At 47.4% G+C, this 8,677-nt stretch overlaps 1 protein-coding gene across 1 annotated transcript in view; it reads left to right on the top strand.

Moving 5' to 3' along the window:
• Positions 1 to 2,002: 2,002 nt before the first annotated feature.
• TAOK1 (TAO kinase 1) overlaps positions 2,003 to 8,677 on the top strand; it is a 254,292-nt gene continuing 247,617 nt past the window's right edge. Inside the window, exon 1 of the mRNA XM_082244852.1 lies at positions 2,003 to 2,112. The gene's annotated coding sequence lies outside the window, so the exon portion shown is untranslated. The remainder of the gene's footprint in view (positions 2,113 to 8,677) is intronic.

The raw sequence follows: 8,677 nt of genomic DNA, 5'->3' as shown, positions 1-8,677 counted from the left end.
GTGCCACATATTAGTACCTCCTCATCAGTGCCACCTCATCAGCGCACATCAGTAAAGGAGAAAATTTATTTATTTTCAAAATTTACTATTTTTTTCAGAATTTTCTGTCTTTTTCCTTTTTTTGTAAAAAATAAAAAAAACTCAGCGGTGATTAAATACCACCAAAAGAAAGCTGTCTTTGTGTGAAAAAAAATGATAAAAATGTCATATGGGTACAGTGTAGCATGATCGTGCAATTGTCATTCAAAATGTGACAGTGCTGAAAGCTGAAAATTGGCCTGGGCAGGAAGAGGGTGAAAGTGCCCTGTATTGAAGTGGTTAATATATGATTGTAATTTACAATTTTAAGTCTTTGATTGCATCTCTGCTTCCACTGTGTAATTTCATAATCTGATTGATCAAAACACGATTGTATTCATGAACAAAGTATCTCAGTTCTACCCATAAGGCTCGATTCACACTAGCGCGACTTGTCAGGCGACTTGGTCAGCCTGACAAGGCGCGCTCCCTGGCGGTCCATTGACTGCTACAGGACCCGTTCTAATAGGAGCGACACAAGTCGCTCTGACTAAAGGCCCGTACACACGTACCGATCGTCGGCATACAAACGTCGGTGGACGAAGGATCTGCCGATTGTACGCGTGTTAGTATGGTGCCTCCGACAGATGTCTGCGCACAATCCGCGGACAAAAGTCTTTCGTGCAAACATGAAAATATTTGTATGCCGACACCAGAACGGACGATTGTTCGCCTGTCAGTACACAATTCGGCCGACAGACCGCAGATTTGCAAGACTGGGCATGCTCAGAAAATAGAAAACACAGGGAAAGTTAACCATTACATGACATCACTTCTGCAGTCGGCGGACAAAATTCTTGTGCTGTCCTTGTGCTGTCTTTGCACTTTTCAGCAGACACCGACATCCCGGGGAGAAAAGAGGAACATTTGTAAGCCGACCATCGGTACGTGTGTACGGGGCTTTAGAAAAAGGTTCCTGTACTACTTCGGGCGACCTCAGAGCGACTTGCATAGACTTCCATTATGTGAAGTCAATGCAAGTCGCTCCGAAGTTGTGGTGCACGGGACTTCACAGGTCGCCCCCGAAGTAGTAAGGAGTCGTGTCGCCTTAGTGTGAACCGAGCCTAAATCAAATAAATTTTCCGCTCTGGCTGACCAGCTCAGTTTGATGGAGTCTAAATTGATTGGAAGTTCTGCCTATTAGAGATTTTGCAGATTCAGTAAAATTGAAACGCGTATGGGCACCATGAGGCTCATCGGGCGACCATTCCCATCTTCAATGATATGACAGCAAGGCTCCATTCACACCTATGGGACGCGTCACATTATAGTCGCACTTTCTTTTAAGGGACTGCCCTACGCATGACGAATGCGCCAAAGAAGCTCCTTTTTTTTTGGCGGTGAGCTTCTGCGTTCTGTAGCACGGCTGCTACCTGGGAAAATAATGGCTCTGCAAATGCGCTATGCGTTTTTTTGCGCATTTTCGAATCCATTCAGATGTCAACGCAGCCCTAATGGCACCTTAAGCGCGACATGTTTGTAGTGCTTTTTGTTTGTTCTGGAAACACACAGGTGTGAATGGGGCCTTGAGATCGTACATAAAATCGGTGTATGTCCACCATAGATCGGTCATAATTAGAGGATGTTCCAATTCTGATTGCATCGGTCTATCCCCATGGAAGTTTGCGGCCCCTTCAGTCACATGTCCCGGATATATAGAAGGAGTCCGGTGCAGGCCCAGCGCTGACTGAGGAACCCCCCTGCTGGCGGCTGAGTCAGGCCGGCAGTGGGCGGGTTAGAAGGCGGTCCGCAGGCGTTATGCTGGAGGTGCCGCTCCCGGTATCCCTCTCCGTTCCCAGCGCGGCGCCATCTTGGACCCGCCCATCTCCCCACACCAGGAGGAGGTGGGGGCGGAGACGGAGCGGTCACCTCTGCAGATCGCTACGAGTTTCGGCTCCTCCCCCTCGTGTCCCCGCCCACCTTGCCCCGGGCCGGCCTTTGTTTCCGGTGCTCGCAGCGCCCTCTTGCCGCCCCTCCCCAGCTCGGGTTTTGGGAATCTGTCCGAGGCCGCTCCGGAGCGCCGCTGCTAAGAAGGTAAACCAGCCTGGTCCGCCGGGCCTGAGGAGAGCGGGGACTGAGGGGGAGGAGGAGAGCGGGCCTGGCCCTTTCCTGGTGCGGGGTAAACATGAGGCGGGGGCCGAGGCCTCCTTCTCTGGACACTCATAGCCTGTCAGTCTTCCGCTGTGACAGAGCCGGGCCGGGCCCCTCAGCGGGAGGTCAGGGGCCCATGGCATGTCACTCTGCTGCTTCCCAGGGGATTATCAGGGAAAAGGGTGAGGGGCAGGAGATCTGCCTTCCTATAGGGGGCACTGACACTGTGACAGTGCTATCATTGTCTACAGGGGCATCATATACCCACATCCTGTGCGGTGACACCCCTGTCATGTTACAGTGACACCATGTCTGGTGACACTGGTGCTGTGTAAGAGTGACACTATGTCTGGTGTCACCGGTGCTGTGTAAGAGTGGCACCGGTGCTGTGTAAGAGTGACACCATGTCTGGTGACACCGGTGCTGTGTAAGAGTGACACCATGTCTGGTGACACCGGTGCTGTGTAAGAGTGACACTATGTCTGGTGGCACCGGTGCTGTGTAAGTGACACCGGTACTGTGTAAGAGTGCCACTATGCCTGGTGTCACTGGTGCTGTGTAAGAGTGACACTGGTGCTGTGTAAGAGTGACACTGGTGCTGTGTAAGAGTGACACTGGTGCTGTGTAAGAGTGACACTGGTGCTGTGTAAGAGTGACACTGGTGCTGTGTAAGAGTGACACTATGTCTGGTGTCACCGGTGCTGTGTAAGAGTGTCACCGGTGCTGTGTAAGAGTGTCACCGGTGCTGTGTAAGAGTGTCACCGGTGCTGTGTAAGAGTGTCACCGGTGCTGTGTAAGAGTGTCACCGGTGCTGTGTAAGAGTGTCACCGGTGCTGTGTAAGAGTGACACTGGCGCAGTGTAAGATTGACACCATGCCTGGTGACACTGGCGCTGTGTAAGAGCGAGACCACCGTCGTGTAAAAGTGACACCATCTCTGGTGACAGGTTCTGTGTAAAAGTGACATCATGTGTAGTGACACCGATGCTGTGTGGAGTGACACCTGTTTTATTTTAAGTAAAATCATGTACAGTGACACGGTGCATGAGTGAGAGTGACACCATGCGTGGGGACCCCCATTGCTGTGTAAGATGACACCATGCGCGGTGACCCTGTTGCTGTGTAAAGTGACACCACGTGGGGTGACACCTCATGGGGTGACATCTTGTGTGGTGAAACTGGTTGCTGTGTAGAGTGATGCTGTGCTGTTAGCATTGACTACAGTTTTGTGTAGAAGTGACACCTTATGTAGTGACACCCCTGCTGTTTGGAGTGACACCAGACCATGGGCAGTGATGACAGTTCTGTGTAGGGTGATACCAGTGCTCTTCAGAGTGATGCTGGCAATGACCCTGGTACAGGCTGACATTGTTGCTGTGGGCAGTGACACCTTGTAAGGTGCCCCCTGGTGCTGTGGGCAGTGACACCTTGTAAGGTGCCCCCTGGTGCTGTGGGCAGTGACACCTTGTAAGGTGCCCCCTGGTGCTGTGGGCAGTGACACCTTGTAAGGTGCCCCCTGGTGCTGTGGGCAGTGACACCTTGTAAGGTGCCCCCTGGTGCTGTGGGCAGTGTCAGTGCAATCCGGGATTGAGTAAGCATTGTCAGCATTGAGAATTCATGTGTCTGAGCTGTCATTGGGTTGTCACATGACCTGCCCATGTTCTTCTGTACCTTCCTCCCCTGGACTGTTGGGGTCACAGATCATGGAAGAGCACACTTGGGTGTCATGGGCTCCACAAACTGTCCAGCTGATGTTTACATGTATAAAGCTGAGCATTGTGTCAGTGTGTGTATTGAGTTGTATACAGCAATCATTGTCTCCTGTTTTGGATAAGTGTTTTTTTGTTTTCTATTTGACAAGTTGTGAGGTGATGTGTAGTTTGTGTTGGGATATTTTTCTGGGTGACAGGCAGAATCTGACCTTTGGGGGGACCTCCAGCAGAGCTCCGGGACGGTATCTCCTCCATTGGAGGTCCTCCCATAGTTGTGTATTGCTGTAGCTCTGTACACCCCCCATGATACTTCTTGTAGCAGAAAGTCTTTTGAAAACCATACAATCCTATGGAAGCAGAAGGTTCTAAGATGCAGCAGATTGCTGCACAACCGTGTGTTATGTCACTTTGGTGGTTGTTGATTTTTCTGTTTGAGGTGTCACCGTTGAAGCCCGATCTGTGAGAGCCTTTGAATGTTGCAGAATTTTATTTTTTTCACTTGTTTTTTTTTTATTAAGGATTGTGATGTAATTGTCAGTGCCGAGGTTACCAGTTAAAGTCAGCCTTGGCTGGGAATATTTCCTGCCTCTCTTCTGCTTTCTATTTATTTCTGTGTTTTGTATCTTGAGTGGTGCAGTGCTGCAGAGCTCCACTATCCTCTCCTGACAAACACAGCCTGGATGTGTGCTTGTTACTGTAAATGTTATTGGAGGGGAGGAGGGGGAGGCCTGCAAAGGCAGCGGAAGGAGCTTAGAGAAAGGTTGGTGGCACCACATACTTACATTTAATAACAAAGAAAATCATTCTCATTGTCTTTATCCTTAGTTACTTTCTAGCCCCACCTAATGCATGCTGGAATGTAGTGCTGTGCATTTACCAACGTGTTGTTTTTCTTGCCAGTAGCGTGTTTTGGTTGTATCTTGAATGCTACATGATGCCTAGGTGTAATCAGAAGACCACGTGTGATGTCATTATTAGGGCTCTTGTTGTTTGTTTTTCTTTCATAGATGTATTGGAGGTATCCACAATTACATCTTCCCAATGAAACCTTGCAGTGCCTGTGGAAGTTTACTTGTTTACCAATAGGCATTTTGTTACCTTGTTTCTTTGTTTTCCATTCATCCTGGTTGACAAGTTCTTTTAGTGCCCCCGATGACATCATTGCTAGCCGTTTAACATATCATTAAAGTGATACTATGTTTTATAATATTATGGTATGGTTTAGAAAACTGATTCACTATTTTTTTTATTGAAAAGGATTTTGCTGTCCAGTTACTTAGTGTTATTAAACCCAGATCCTGCATTCAATAGATCTGGTCTCCTACAGCAGTGGTCCTCAACTCCGGTCCTCAGGGCCCACTAACAGGCCAGATTTTAAGTATTACCTTGGGGATATGCAGACTAGAATACTGCAATCACTGAGCAGCAAATTATATCACCTATGATGTATTTCAGTTATCTTGCAAACCTGGCCTGTTAGTGGGCCCTGAGGGCCAGGTTTGAGGACCGCTGTCCTACAGTACACAGAACATGGAAATGCATTTATTTATTTAAATACCTTTTCTCATCAGCAGTATATAGCACTTAGAGCAATCTTGTGACTTGTATCAGTGAGTGCTGATAGTTTGTAGGAGGAGTTTTCATTTCTCCCATGATTGTCCTATCAGGCTTCAAGACCCCCAATTCTCTGTCTGGACAGTGCTGATTGGCCCTGTGCTGATCACGTGTACCCTCCCAAGAAAAAAAAAAAATAATCAATCAAGATGTGACATCCCACACACAGTGTTTTCTTTTTTTTAGTTACTGGGCATGGAGGAGGAGGAGGGAGGGACTGGGCTGTCATTTAGGATCTGTATACACACCCAAATGTGTGATGTTATTACCATGTGACCTGAATAGCTCAGCTAAATCCAGGAAGTGTTCTCTGAGCAAGAGTCCAAACTGAGCATGTGCAGCTGAACTACACTTAGGGCTCCTTCACACGGAGCGGACCGCATTGCGATCCGCTCCGGCACTTTTTTTTTTTTTTTTTTTTCACGGAGCGGGTGACATTTGTGTCATCCGCTCCATATGTCCGCAAATCATCCCATCCGTTTGCGGATGATATACGGACATAATGTATGTCTATGGGCATTGCGGATGTCAGTGGATGACACTACTGACATCCGATTTTGCATCCGTTCCGTTTTTTACACGGAACAAAAATAGGGTACTGTTCCGTTCCAAAAAACGGAACAAAACTGAAAGGACGAAAATCGGATGTCAGCGGATGGTCATCCACTGACATCCACAATGCCATTGACATTCATTATGCCCGTATATCATCTGCAAAAAAATAGGATGCTTTGTGGACATGCGGAACGTCTGTGTGAAAGGACCCTAACTGTGCTTATCTGGACTTGTCCAGAGTGAACGTGCAGGAGAGGGAGGATCTGTACATACAGGATCACACAGCCTTTACACAATGCAGAGGATTAATCACTTCAATTATACAGTGAGTTATTGTATTTTAGTTTTTTTTTTTTTTTTTTTTTTGTGGGTGAAAGAATTAGAAATATTAGTTTCAAGTGTTGGTTTCTGTTGACTTCAGCAGTAACCATAATCTAACATCTCAATACTGTTGACGATGACTGTTGCATCGTTAAAATGTGAAATAAACAGCCTTTCCGTATGCTCATTATTTCCAGTGGAAATTGTCATCAGTGACTGATGTGTATGGCACAGCGTGGAGTGACATGGGTTGGTTTACTAAAAGTGGACAGTGCAAAATCTGGTGCAGCTAGCTGTACATGGTAGCCAATCAGCTTGTGCAATTCAGCTTTAACGATAAAACCTTGAAGCTGATTGGTTTTAGTAAACCAACCCCTATAGTCTCACTGATCTATAGCAGGTCAGATCTCTAACTCAGTAATCCCCAAACTATGGAGGGGATGTGGCTCTTTGTTTACCTTTAGCCAATCCTGGGGGTACTCTTCTAGTGATGTGTGTTTGGGATCCTAGTCACAACCCACTGTAGCAATCCCACCAGGAAGCAACACTGCACACCGTCAATTATAGGCAGTGAGGCATTTCCCGGTCTGTGCAGCTGTGGCCTGGTAACTGCCGATGATTGGCGGTATGCAGTGAAAGCTTTCTGGTGGGATTTCTCAGGTGGGTTGGGACTACGATCCTGAACATGCTTGACCCATTACTACGGTTCTTCCCACCAACACCAAGAATGAGGCACAACTAAGGGAAAAATTCCTCACTGACATCACTGAAGGGGCACAATTCTTCCAACGAATGACTTGGGATCAGTGGAAGGAATTGCTTTCGATCAAACAATGGGACACTGTTCCTTCCACTGATCCCAACAATGGGACACGATTCCTTCCACTGATCCCAACAATGGGACACTGTTCCTTCCACTGATCCCAACAATGGGACACTGTTCCTTCCACTGATCCCAACAATGGGACACGGTTCCTTCCACTGATCCCAACAATGGGACACGGTTCCTTCCACTGATCCCAACAATGGGACACTGTTCCTTCCACTGATCCCAACAATGGGACACTGTTCCTTCCACTGATCCCAACAATGGGACACTGTTCCTTCCACTGATCCCAACAATGGGACACTGTTCCTTCCACTGATCCCAACAATGGGACACTGTTCCTTCCACGGATCCCAACAATGGGACACTGTTCCTTCCACGGATCCCAACAATGGGACACTGTTCCTTCCACGGATCCCAACAATGGGACACTGTTCCTTCCACTGATCCCAACAATGGGACACTGTTCCTTCCACTGATCCCAACAATGGGACACTGTTCCTTCCACTGATCCCAACAATGGGACACTGTTCCTTCCACTGATCCCAACAATGGGACACTGTTCCTTCCACTGATCCCAACAATGGGACACTGTTCCTTCCACTGATCCCAACAATGGGACACTGTTCCTTCCACTGATCCCAACAATGGGACACTGTTCCTTCCACTGATCCCAACAATGGGACACTGTTCCTTCCACTGATCCCAACAATGGGACACTGTTCCTTCCACTGATCCCAACAATGGGACACTGTTCCTTCCACTGATCCCAACAATGGGACACTGTTCCTTCCACTGATCCCAACAATGGGACACTGTTCCTTCCACTGATCCCAACAATGGGACACTGTTCCTTCCACTGATCCCAACAATGGGACACTGTTCCTTCCACTGATCCCAACAATGGGACACTGTTCCTTCCACTGATCCCAACAATGGGACACTGTTCCTTCCACTGATCCCAACAATGGGACACTGTTCCTTCCACTGATCCCAACAATGGGACACTGTTCCTTCCACTGATCCCAACAATGGGACACTATTCCTTTCATTGATGCGAATGATGGGGCACTGTTTTTCCCATTGATAACGATGGGGCACTATTGTTTTCACTGATACCAAGATTGTGCATTTTTACTCTCACTAGCCCCCCTAGCCAGAGGCATTTTTTTTACACCTACTGAAATATGGGCATTGTTTTTTTCTTTTACACCGATTAACCAAGTTAGTATCCTTATAGGTCTGAAAGGCTGCAAAATGTTTTTTTGTTTCTAAAGCTTGGGAACCCCTGCTCTTAAGGGGTCAAGAAAAAAATATTGCATTGTAATTGATAATGGTATCTGATATACAATATACGTGCGTGTTTAGTTATGGTGGAGAGTTTACAAATGTCACTAAGCACCTAGGGGGCATAGCCAAAAAAAAATGCATTTTGAAAGAGGCAGCCTAGCATCAAGTAATATCCGAAATGCAGGATGACT

This window comes from Pelophylax lessonae (genome assembly GCF_965119305.1).
Source record: "Pelophylax lessonae genome assembly, chromosome: 2".
NCBI lineage: Eukaryota > Metazoa > Chordata > Amphibia > Anura > Ranidae > Pelophylax > Pelophylax lessonae.
The sequence above is the reverse complement of the archived record's forward strand: the minus strand, read 5'-3'. Positions and strand labels throughout refer to the sequence as shown.